Source organism: Eutrigla gurnardus, assembly GCF_963514095.1.
Source record: "Eutrigla gurnardus genome assembly, chromosome: 20".
Taxonomy (NCBI): Eukaryota; Metazoa; Chordata; class Actinopteri; order Perciformes; family Triglidae; genus Eutrigla; species Eutrigla gurnardus.
This window is the reverse complement of record NC_139931.1, coordinates 21,665,752-21,677,981: the sequence shown is the minus strand read 5'-3', so window position 1 is coordinate 21,677,981 and position 12,230 is coordinate 21,665,752. Positions and strand designations below refer to the sequence as shown.

Here is a 12,230-nt window from a genome sequence, read left to right as displayed (position 1 = left end):
GGATAGCATGGAGCGACACTCACACTCCAACATGGACTGTCTCAAACTCAACTGAATTGTCTCTTCAAATATAGTTTTCTTTTAAAACAATACTTTAAGCTCAACTTTAGTTGATATCCCAGCTTAAAGCTTCAGTATTTTTGAAAGTGAAGGACTACAGGGAAGAGCATTGATTGATCTTGTTTTTACTCATCTATCACTGTGTATTAGTGTTGATTCTGTCAGTCTTACCAGTACAAGTGGGGACCTCCTAATAAAATGTTACTTGTGTTTACATGCTCTAGGCTTTACAATGCCGACAAAATCTTGAATTGCAGGAATCTCTGCAAGAGAAATATCTATCCTATTAAGATGAGGCACAGATCACATAGTTGTCTTAGTTTAAATAGTTAGGCACTACATTCTCAGAATTGAGTTACCTGCAGCCTGACTTAGAACCAAAATAATCTTTTAAAGTTTATTAATCTTTTTAATGACCTTTAAATAGGGCCTTTTTGCAATGAAGAATGCAACACTTGAAGTGTGCCTACCACTTTAAACAAAGTCTCCGTTCCAGTCTGAATTATTAGACATAGATCAGATATCACCAGTCCTGGTGTTTTTTTAATTGTAGGTTGTATTGAATGTATCAATAAATAATGCATGAGCTCTTATAAAGGAAAACACATTTTATTTTTGGTGGTCTTGTGGCAACGTTACAGGACATGGTCTTGAAGAACTTCACAATGTCACCTAAAAATATATTATTTCCCTTCGGGGTCAAATAAACATTGTCTCTAAAAAATAGCCCAGGCTTATCCAGTAGGCACCAAATACTCCTATGAAACTACTGTGAAGAACACATAATATATAGAATCCTGAGCTGATATCAGGACAGTGATTGGTTCCCTTGGTCAGGACTACGATGCAAATGTTCACTTTTGGTTACAGGGGATAATGGAATGTGTCTCAGTCACTTATGATGTCATTGTATGAAAGACATTTGATCATAGCACTGTTGTTCTTACGGTATACAGCTACTACTTTACTAAGACGAGGACCTAACACTTGTTTCTATTTTTTCGCTCTTACTTTATCGGCAATGATATGTTGTGGTTTCTTCCTTTTGACAAATGTACTTATTTTAAGTCGCTTTGGACAAAAGCATCTGCTAAATGCCCTAAATTTAAATGTAAATACTACATGTGAATAAATGGCCAGACAACCATTGTTCCCTTCATAGACATTTAAATGTAACACATTTAACACCACTTGGCCTTCATTCAGATTCCAATGAGAGCTATGTGGCAATGGCAGACGGATGAAGCCAATGTTCAAATGTAGAAAATCTTGTCACATAATGATTGGTAGATGTGTCAGCAGACATTTGCATCCCAAACCTCGGGAACCAATCACTGTCCATGTAGCTGCTGAGGATTCTGTATATATTCTGGGCTTTTTTCACAAATCAGCCTTTGGTAACTTTTGTGTTGAAGCCTGCAGTATTTTTGTAAGACGACTAAATATTCTTCCTTCTCTTTGAACATTCATCTATTTTTGCCTTCTACCAGCTTCATCGCCAAAGTGATAGGTAAGTTCAACATTTACATTTACATATACCCCTTGTATGGCTGAATCAGTTGAGTCTGTTACTATCAATATGCTTTAGAGTAGATGCAGTTGAGTAAAAGGTTGCTTTTTCCACTAGTCAAAGTCTCCATTTTGCATTTGGGTTAAATGTAATAATATAATAATAACATTGTGTTGAAACTTATTTGAAATGCATGAGACCTTGCAAAATCCTAGAGCTGTACTTCAAATACTTTTTCAGTAATGCATTTGTGAGGTTTAGGCCTCAGACCAAAATTAAGCATTTAGTGACATTTTGTTTGTATGATGGAATCCTTGTGGGTTTTGTCTCGTTTGCTCATTGTTCATTTCCCTCAGATGCTTGTCATTGGTGAAGACAGTGCATCATGTATAATATGATCTTAATTACTCCACAGAAAAATTACATCCTGAAAAGGAAGCCTTCATTCCTGCTGGCAAAGATAAAGCCATATACACAGGAGAAGAACTTGTGTATGACAATGTCCATGGTGCCCTAACTGTCCATGGCGACATGTATGTATATATCTATTTCTATATTTTGTTTCTTTGACACAAACACACACACACACAAACACAATTTCATCATTTAACTAAGATATAAGGACTCTCATCCATACCAATATTGTGGATATCTGATTTGATTAGAAACTGGTTTAAATTCTTTTGAAGCTCATTGTTTTAAACTGAAACGTCGTCTTGCCATTACATTGTGCAGTAAAAAATATTGAGAAAGTAGGAGAAAAATTGTAAGGTATCTTAAAGCTATGGTCTACGATTTGAAAGGTTTGAAAAAAGCCCCCCCCCCCCCCCACACACACATACACACATCCCTCCCCTCTGTGCTCCTTAACCCCCCCCGAGTTCATATCGTTCTCTCCTCGCAGCCTCCCACCTTCCTCTTATTTTACGAAAATAGTTCACCGAAATGTGTTTCTGAAAATATTTTAGGCGAGAAATAAGCTATGCAGTTCCTGAATCTGTCTTTATTTTAGATCGACAACGGTCAGTTTAAAACATTTTCAAGAGCTTGAGGGCGGCAGCCCGTCTCTCGAAACTCGCCACACGATGTGTCGCGATGGCATGCATGGCTTCTTACATAGACAATAAATGGGAACATTCCCTCCGGGTAAAGGATGAACTCAGGCAGGAAATTGTTTAGTTCCCGGTGTGTCCAGGACTTCCACAACATGAACAAAGCAATAATAGTGTTTATTACGGCCACGAATGATGAAACATTATCGGTGTAAATGCAGCGATTGCCGGTAAGATTTCTCTTTCACCCCGACTGCATTACGTCCATGATCCCAAACTGTTCGCCACAATCCTGATCCAATAGTAAATTGACAAATTTTTCAAACCGTAGACCAGAGCTTTAATTGTCTGTCACTGATGTGAGCAATAACAGAGAGAAAATGGATTATAGAAATTGTGATGGGAATTTTTTTATTTAGTGGTTTATTTAAGGGTTAATTAGAAGTTTGAATAGTTATAACCCTAACCCTTACAATATTCCATGTGTCATGAGGTTATCTGTCGCTACTGCTAGCCTGTTTTGGACTCCTTATTTATAAATTACTCAGAGCTCTGTTAGGAGTGGTATTATTTCTCACCAGGAAATCATAAACTGATTTCCACCACAGAAATGACAGTCTACACTCATATAGTTGTGATATCACTAACATAACCAACCTTCTTCTTCAATTCGACACTCTGTAGTCATTTCTAGATATATTGTTTCACCCTCACATTGCCATAATCTTATTGGGTTTTCTGCCCTTTCAAGGAATCTTGATGGAAGACTTCATTGGAAAATCTTGACTCCATGGCATGATGAAAATTGATAAAGTCCTTTTCAACACTGAAATGAAGATTGCAAATGGACGCAATGCTGCTGAAACATTCCCAGGACTCCTGCACAACTGCCCTGTGGCAGTGAAACGAGTTCCCAAACATATGTCCAAAAAAGAATTGGAGATGGCTTATTTTCTGTGTTCAAAAAATGTACTAGTGGAACATTTGTTGCCAACCCATTTCTGTGTTAGAAGATGCTTACTTTGCCTATTTTGTCTCCCCTCTCTGTAAATTCAGCCTGAGTGAACTGGTTGAAAACGAGAATCTTCCAGAGAGACAAAACCTTACCAAGCAGTGACGACAAGAAATCTGCCAGGAGTTATTGCTGGGACTTGGGGAGCTTCACTTTTTTGCACTTTTGAATTTTGAAACCTGAAGCCTAAAAAACATTTTGTTTTGTAAAAGTTTAAAGATGGAATAACCGGTATTATGCATTTTGATTATGTTTGGTTGTGATTTTGTAGATGGCCTTTAATGGGCATATGAATAAGGAGTATTTTTGCTTTTCTACAGACGTCAACAACAAACTGTATATCACAGACTGTGGAGCAAGCAGAATAAAGGATCTTGCACAGACCACTTGCTACAGTTACGAGGATGTTGGAGGCCCACAATACACGTACAAGAAGGAATCTGATATCCAAGTGAGTTGAGCTTGAAAATGTTCATTTAAACGTAATTCATGATGCCATTTCGAACCATGACCACTGAGTTTGGATTTCTCAAATGTAATAATATAAAATATACCATATCAAGTTGTCCTGCATAGTCAGAAGAACTCATTATTTATTTTTATTTTTATTATTATTGTTCCTTATTTTTTACAGTTTGACTAGGTAAATGCAAATAGTTCAATGCAAAGAGCAGTTTTGGTGACTGTTAGATGACATTTTTTCAATTTCTTCCAATACATTTTAGGTAGCGGGGTGCTTGGTGCATTACATCCTGACTGATGATCCCGATCAAACCAGAACACCCTACTCCAGTGATCCCCTTGGGCTGTCTCACAATGTCCAAACAGGCAACTTCACTCAGAAAAATGGATGAACCTAAAGGATATTATTACCAGAATGCTGAAAAGTTCATTTGAAGAATGTCCAACCATTGAGGAATGCCTTCAGATTTTCACATGTAAGTGCCACCCTAAATATTCTCTATTTTTTATTTGAAGTTCATTCCATGCCAACTCACTCAGAATTCAGAACCCCTCTTCGTTCATGTCATGAAGGGGTGGGGCTGGGATGCAGTGTCTGCTGCGGGGGTTGGTGTGGAGCTGTGGGACCTGTGTTAGTCTTGTCCTGGACTTGTTGCTCAAAGGAGCAGCACGGGGGTTGGGGAAGGTAGAGTCGTTTGCACATCGTTCATTTCAATGAGCTACCCCTCCAGTTACCATGGCGATCTACCCCGGTAAGAAGTGAACCAGCGTTGTAGGACAGAAAACCCAGAGTTAATGCTGAAGTTACCTCGCTAAGCCCAAATCCTGCTTCCTAGGACAGGCCTCCGGTGTCTCCAGTTTGTATTCAATGTACATAATCATATAGAATACACATATAATAATCACAAAACTGTTCATATTTAGCGTAGTGGGCCAAATCTCAAAAATTCATGACTTAAAAAGTATTTGGATTCCAGCTATAGTATTTTACGAGGTCCAATGAATTTAAGATACATTTTTACATACATTTTTCAAGAAATTCCATGACATGAACTGGGAGGGCCAAGGTGAACTGGTATGGCATGACCCCATGTGTGTGTATGACTCTGTGCATTGGAAAAATGTTATCCTTAGAACACTACGGTGGAAACAATGAACTGTTTTAATATATTTACAGGTTTCACACAACAGTCAGTACAGTGGAACCACAACCAACTCTGGCAGTGTGAATATAAATGAAGGAAGTTAATGTTTCTGTGAGTGAATTGGTGATTAGTGTTTACATAACCGGAGGTGGCAAAAAATGCATTTGGTAAATGTGTTTGAAGAAAGGTAGTGCCGTAAAAATGTATTCTTTTACTATTTTGAAAAAATGTTTGTTTATTTCAGAGCACTTTGTTTATTTCAGGTTACCCTGACCCTGGAAATGTCAGATGAAGAGGAACAGGAACAACCAGCAGAAGCAGAAACATCTTCCGACGACACCGAAGAGGAATTATCTGTGCGTGAAATAGTAATTAGGAAGACAATTGCAAAACCAATTCCTAAAAAGTAGACAAATGTATGAAAATAGTGTGGCTATTAATTTTTAATACTATTATTTTTTGCAAATTGTTTCTTCAGAAAGGGAAGTAATCCAAGGAAGACCACCTTCAAAAACCCCAACGCCAATGGACATTCAAGTGAAAACTTCGTCAAACATTCGACATCAGCGGATCTATGACAAGAAAAATTACAAGACATCTGAAAAAGAAGCATCAGGTTAAACCTGAAGTGGCAAAGGCACTTGCACACAGGCAAGTTTCAGCCATGCACAATCATCTTTTGAGCAAAATTAGGAACCTTGGAAACTACAACCATAACTGATCAGTCGTGAAATCTGGGAAAGGACAAATTGTACCTTAAAGGCAAGCAACCTGTCAATCAACAGCAACAGACTACCTGCCTTGCAAGTTTTGCTTCGCTATGTACGTCACAACAGACCTCAGGAGACATTGAAAGTGGTGCAAACTACAAGTTAAAGAGGACAGCCATTTCCATTGTTAGGAGTACAGCAAAAGCAAGAGATATACTCTCAGTTTAAGAGTGTGTGTGGATTTAAAAGCACTTTAAATAAACTTTGGCTTAACAAAGCTCTGTATTGTTTTTATGTTTTTTATTTGTAGTTATAACCTGAAAATTGTATAATACACTGGAAAAAAATATATCGTATTTGCACACAAATGATTTAGTCAAATCAATGCTGCAATATCAATTAACACTCACTTGCCAGTATCAAGTAAATTTGACTTACCATAAAACATAACAGTTGTAAAGACATTAAGTAGCATTTACTTAATTACATTGAAGTTTTAAGTTATAGTTATTTAAAATTAATTTAAAATGAAGTAAAATCTACTTGTTTTTCATAGACAGGAACATAATTGTCCTCAAAATTTTAAATATATTTTATATATATATAGTATTTGCTGTTATGAAGTAGATTTTAATTATTTTCTTGTGCTTCACATTTTAATTTACTTGGTTGCATTCCGTTACATTACTCACTAAAATTAGGTAATCATTGCCAGTTTTCTTTTGATAAATGTTACCAAATTAATTTAACCAATACTCATTTAATATATATTTATCACATACCACACAACTAAATAATAATGCAATTAAACTGTTTATTTGTCATTTAAAACAGTTCAACAAACAAGAACCGTCAAAGTAAATCCACTACTGTGAATTGAATTGCCCAATACAGTATACATTATATTACAGTATTTTAAAAATCTTCAATGCAGTGAGGATTGTGCTTCCTTATTTATGTGAAGCAAAAGTTGAACATATATTCAACTGTAGTCATAATCTTTAAAAACACAATTAACAGTTTCGTGCTTTTTCAGATGAGTCTCGAGGTGTTCAAAATATTGCTTCTGTGTTAAAACTCCATGAATTACATACAAGACACAAAAATGAAACTATCTGCCATGCCTGTGTATGATTTCTAGACAAATGTGCATGAATGCCCCCCAACTTTTAAATAAACAAGGACAATCTGAGTACAAGCAGGGTAGTGACCAGCCTTGACCAGTGTGTAGATCCTTCAACCTACAATGTTTTATGAGCTCTAAATGTTTTGATGACCTAAAATTGCATCTTTTGCATGACCACCTCATATCATAAGAGGCCTACTTCTCCCTGATGGATATCTCCTCCACCCTAGACCTCAACTCCAACTGTCTACAAAGTCCACTGGCTCCTCCAAAGGGCACCCTGAAAGTGAAGAGACACAATTTGCCGTATTAAAACAATGGTCTAAAATATTCAGCCACAATTTTAATATTTCGTTATGATGGATGAATAAGGGACAATAACAAAACAATATTATATCATTATTATTTTCTACTTGCCTGAATGATGAGAATAATTTTCTGTTCTGATTTGCTTCCTGTTGATAGATAGAAAAATATTTTAATAAGACTTAATAAGAAACAAACTGTATCATGATCAAACGTAAATGAACATTTTGTTTGTCTATGCTAAATCAAGCAATTAATACATAACATTTCAACAGATTTATTTGCGAGTAGAACTTGTAATGAACAATCGATTCTTTTATTGAATTACAAAAACATGAATGCTGAGTAAAATTGGTATCGAAAGTATCGGTCCGTACATCATAAGCTTGCTGTGGGCTTCACACCACACGGCACAGCCGTGCTACTAGCCGTGCTAACTAGCTTCTTGTCAAAATTTGCAAGCTGGGGCTCTCAAAGACCTCTGGCGCTTCTGTCAGTAAACGTGTTTTAAAAACCTATTCTCGGGCGTTTCTCCCAAAAATTCATCAGTAGCCGTTTTTAGACAGAGGCCGGCGAAATCTATCTCCCCCTCTATCTCAATGCACAATATTAATTCACTAACGTAATGTAACTTCAGTCAGTGTCACTGCCAAAAGTTTTACAGACAACAAAACCATGTTCTACTATGTTGATGTCAGTTGATTAACATTATACAGTTACGCTGGTGTTTTTTTAATATCCTAACTTTAGTTATTTTTATTAGGGGAAAAACTGCAGCCCTCCCACTTACAGGCCAGCACGGACCAATGTGACGTTATGCTAACTTTAAATTAACTTATGAACAGTAATATATCTTGCGTCAAACTATCAAAATACATGCAGACTTATATATTATCACAAATTTAAAACAGAACAGTAATAACTTACCTGCGAAATGACTGTCGTACTGTTACACCTTGCTCTGTGATCCTGTAACGCCCGGAGCAGAGCCAGTCCTGTTGTACTGTGCGCATGCGTCGTGCATCAATTCAAAACGCTACACTTTCAGAGTAAAGTTTAAATAGTATGAGGAAACCGAAGTAAAACTTACTCTTCCCCCATAATTCATGTATTGCATTAATAAAATGTTTAATTTTACTTAAGAAACTCTAGTTCTCACTGAATCTTTAAAATACGGTAGAAATTATGACAGTTACTCTAATAGAGTTTACTGCACCAAAAAGTCAAATTTTTCAGTGTACGAACATTGTTGGGCACTGAAAACACTGTAGAAATATACAGAAAAACAGACAGCCACAGGATAAGTGTCATTCAATACCATCCAACAGGGGACTTGTGTCATTTTGTACAGGCAAAGAGGGGACTAATACAACTCTATACAGTGGACCAACTTAACTGTTTTATAGCATTTCAGACAAAAGGCAACATATAAAGGCCTATTAGACAGTTTCAGTGTGAACCCTGATGCAGTATTGTTATGTGCATTCACATTTCTCAATCCCATTGTTATGATACCGCTCGGCTTGACCACCCTCAAATATACCTTCTCCATTTGCCAAACAAAAACATAACTTAATGTGACAGTATTTTTGTTATAACAATTTTGTATAACCACATGATTTTAGTGTTTTAATGACTTTAGTATTTCCACTGATGACCTAAACAGGGCCTAAAGCTATTCTGCAGAACAGCTAACCGTTATCAGGGGCCCTGTGCACATGATGTCTTGTATTACATGTTTTCAATGATGCATTATCTCCTGTGCCTTTAAAAGACTCAAGTCACAACAATGATTTGAGCACTTCCTCTGTAGCATCCTCACACGTTGTTGCATTGTAACTGCTCCTCTTGTACAAGATTAAAGAAAGACGTCGACTTTACTTATGTCTCCGATCTCCTCCTTGGGTGAATTTATTCGTTTACGGAAAAATTATTTTAACAATTTTGTATTGAGGTATTCAAATTAATAATTTTAATTTTATCCCAGTTGTTTTTCTTCCTCTAAATGACTTGATACTCTCCTGCCTTTCCGGTGGTTATTTATTTTAATAGTGTTTTTGCTTGAAACTTAAGACATCCACAAAAGGAGAACCACATTCTTCTTCGATAAGCTTAATAACAAACCTATTCAGCTTCTTTTTAAAAAAAAAAAAAGCCTTCTCATGAATGTTATTGATGTTACTGTTTTCTTGTACCAAAAAAGAAAACAAAATGATCTGCTGATTTATTTTTTGTGATTTAATTTAATTTAATTATTATTTTATTTTTTTAATTATGAAAATCAATATTATTGTTCTACTCTGTGGGTACCCTTTTATTTTGATACAGTGTAGAGCTGGAATCATGTAAGCTTAGCTTTCTCTATTTTGTAGTATCTTTTAAGAGACTGGCTTCTCCAGTCCCCCTGCAGTCTGAACGACCCTCTGACGATGCAGGCCATTCGTATTCATGAGTGTTGAATACGACGTGTGTGAGTTAATCCTTAGAATTCCTGCTCCGGTCTGCCAGGAGACTGTTACTTATTATTTTAAACACTCACACACCTCCAGGTCCACTCTTGGCAAAAATGAAAAAAATTTGCCAGCAGGCTTTAGGCATGATTTTAGCTAGATTCAAGGCATGTCCAACAGGGGACTTGAAAAATGTCCCCTGTTGCATTTCAAGTCCCCTGTTAGTGTGAGTGTTACGATCCATAGGTCCACTGTTAGATAGTTACACTAGAGCACACACACACACACACACACACACACATTAACTTTTTTCAGTTCTAACAAAGTGACAAGATAAAACACTGACATCTTATGCAGAAAAAGAAAGATTAACCTTTCAGACCATGATGTGCAAATGATCTAAAACTGCTTTGCGAGCCTTGGCTTCAGCAAAGGCAACCACAATGTTTACATTTAATTTGTGGTTTGAGTTTCGTTTTTGTCAAGTTTGTAACATGATTGAAATAAATAAAAAATACCATTCAATTATTATCACTGTGACCCAGGAGGAAGTCTGAAACCTTGAGGAGGAAGGGCGAAGAGCAAAATCCATCGAACTCGCAACCCAAGGCGCCTGGACGAGGTGGAACCTCCCCAAGAGAACTATCACATGGAGTGAACTGTGGCAGCTGGAGCCCTTCCGGATATCCTTTCTACTCCGGGCAGTGTATGACACCTTGCAGAGCCCAGTCAATTTGCACATGGGGGATGAGGGATGACCCGATGTGCAGGTTGTGTGGTGGCAAAGGAACCATGGCGCATATTCTGACAGGGTGCAAGATGGCATTGACTCAGGGGAGATACAGGTGGCGCCATGACAAGTTGTTGGCAGTGCTCGCAGACATCCTGGAGCAAGAGAGAAGGAAAAAGCAACCAGCCAAAGCAAGACCACTGCTGAGCACCATCGGCTTTGTGAAAGAGGGCCAAAGACCTATCATCCACAGCCAAGCCAGGCAGAATCTCCTGCAAGCAGCCCAGAGATGGGAAAGGGAGCTTGACCTCGGGAGGAAACTCCACTTCCCAGAGGCGGTAGCCTACTATCATCCTGGTGGAGTTGACGGTGCCGTGGGTGGAGGGCTGTCAGGAAGCTGCAGAGAGAAAAAAAGGCAAATACCAGCAACTTGTCCGGGATAAGGGGTGGACAACATGGCTGATGACAGTGGAAGTTGGATGTTGAGGATTCCCTGCTCAATCGGTTTGGAATATATATATATATATTTTTTTAACTTCATTTTATTTCTCTATATCAGGGGCAGTCAAATACATTCACATGTTCACGGGTACAGCACAGGTGTAAATGGGGTAGAGATAGTCCATGGATTATGACATCCTAACAATGACTAGATAGAGTCCATACTTCAAAGTAGGCAGTGGATTTCATTCATTGAGTCATAGGATGAACATACAGCACACAAACATTCAAGGAAAGAAAACAATAAACAGCAGTAATCACAGTCACATCAGGAATCATTTCAGTCAATAAAATATGAGGTAATTGGGGACCATCTATTCAGGAATACGTCCGTTTTCAAGTGCAACCTTGCGGTTATACTTTCCATGAAGTAAACATCCTTAACCTTCTCTCTCCATTGTGTTACTGTGGGGGGCTGCGGCCTCAGCCAGGAGATCGTAATCATCTTCTTAGCTATTAAAAGAAGGACTCTTAGCAATATTCTCTGATTATAGTTTTCTAGATCATCTGGCAATATTCCTAACACAAAACAAGATGGTTTTAAGGGAAGATCTACATCTAAACATTTTTTTATTTCAATTTGTATGTTTAGCCAATATCTTAACAGTTTCGGACAGTCCCAGAATATATGGGTGTGGTCTCCCACCAGGCCACAGCCCCTCCAGCACTGATCTGAGGTATCCGCAAATCTTGATGTAACTACGGGAGTCCTGAGAAACCTCATCTTAGTTTTCCATTCAAATTGCTTCCAGATAGGGCTATTTGTAATTTTGTGGCCCTCTCTGCATGACAGTTCCCAGCTGTTATCTGGAATGATGGTGTTCATTTCCAGTTCCCATTTTTCTTTCATATCTAAACTATTGTCTGTTAGTTCCTCTTGTAGTATCTTATATATGTGTGATATGACCTTCTTTTTAATGGTCCCTTTGATTATTAAAATAAAGAAATGCTCTATGTTAGAGGGCAAAGTGCATAGTTTGTCCCATTCTTTGTGTTTCTGTAAATAGTGTCTCAGTTGAAGATATTTAAAAAAATCATGGGCTGGAAGGTTGTATTTATGTCTGAGCTGTTCATAGGACATCAGGACTCCTCCATCAAATAGTTGGTCTAACATAACTAAGCCATTCTGTTCCCATCTCTTGAACCCCGCTCCTAATTTAGATGGA

The 12,230-nt window shown here is 37.6% G+C and overlaps 1 long non-coding RNA gene across 1 annotated transcript; it reads left to right on the top strand.

Annotated features, from left to right (window-relative positions):
• Positions 1 to 3,778: 3,778 nt before the first annotated feature.
• On the top strand, positions 3,779 to 5,791 carry LOC311030489. Its single transcript, XR_014598994.1, has 3 exons — positions 3,779 to 4,572; positions 5,505 to 5,597; positions 5,720 to 5,791. It is a non-coding gene; the product is annotated as an uncharacterized lncRNA (long non-coding RNA).
• The last annotated feature ends 6,439 nt before the right edge of the window (positions 5,792 to 12,230 follow it).